Source organism: Gopherus flavomarginatus, unplaced genomic scaffold (genome assembly GCF_025201925.1).
Source record: "Gopherus flavomarginatus isolate rGopFla2 unplaced genomic scaffold, rGopFla2.mat.asm mat_scaffold_1133_arrow_ctg1, whole genome shotgun sequence".
Taxonomy (NCBI): Eukaryota; Metazoa; Chordata; order Testudines; family Testudinidae; genus Gopherus; species Gopherus flavomarginatus.
In genome coordinates, this window is record NW_026114642.1 from 59267 (window position 1) to 60310 (window position 1044).

The window sequence follows — 1044 nt, forward strand, 5'->3', positions numbered from 1 at the left end:
CCCCGCTGGCCTTGCGTTTGTTATATCCAAACACTGAGTTGGTAAATTTTCCTATCGACCATCAAAAGGGGAGGAGGTTGCATTTGGATGTTGGCAGCATTTACCAAGCCCAAGTCAGAGAGAAGCTGTAAGCTTTGAGTGTAATACAAGCCTGGAGTGGCAAATATTAATCATAAAAATCCTTGCAGGCCGCCATTTCTGAGCTCAGAGTGACAGAGTGACGATTACCTGTCCTGACGGCCTCAGCAAAAGCACACCCCATTTACCACCAACTAATTATTATTGCAGTACTCTGGGAAACTAAGCAACACACAGTATTAATATACAACAGTAAGGCTCACATGCAACATAACAATATGAATAAAGCACGTCTTTATCACATCTCCCCCCTCCAAGACCAAACTGAGCGGGGCCACTTTCCAGGAAATGCCGTCGGCGCTCACCTGAACATGGACCACCTTCATGTTATAATCCTGAAGCTGGAGACTCCACCTCAGGAGCTTTACTTTTTGCCTCTTTCATCTGCTGTAGCCACATTAGGGGCGAATGCTCAGTAAACACAGTGAAGCGCCGCCCAAATAGATGGCTGCAGCTTTTTAAGGGCCCACACCATGGCCATACATTCCTTTTCTATGGGTGCAGAATCCTGCTTCCCAGGCAGCAGCTTTCTGCTCAGGTACACAATGGGATGTGTCAGTCCATTTCTGTCAACCTACATTAGCATTGCACCCAGCCCTTTTTCTGAGGCATCCATGAACACCATAAAGGGCTTGTCAAAATCCAGGTTTACCAGCACCAGGCCCTTGACCAGAGAGCCTCCTTCAGAGCACCGAGAGCCCTCTGGCACTGCTCGGTTCAGACCACCTTCAGTTCAGTAATTGGGCTGACTATGGAGCTAAAGTGGGGCACAAACCTCCGGTAGTAGCCTGCCATCCCAACGAAAGCCTGGACCTTCTTTTTAGTCTCAGGAGCGGCCCAATATCTCATCACTTCCACCTGGGCTGGCACTGGCTTTAGACACTGTCCCCCACCTTGTGGCCCAGG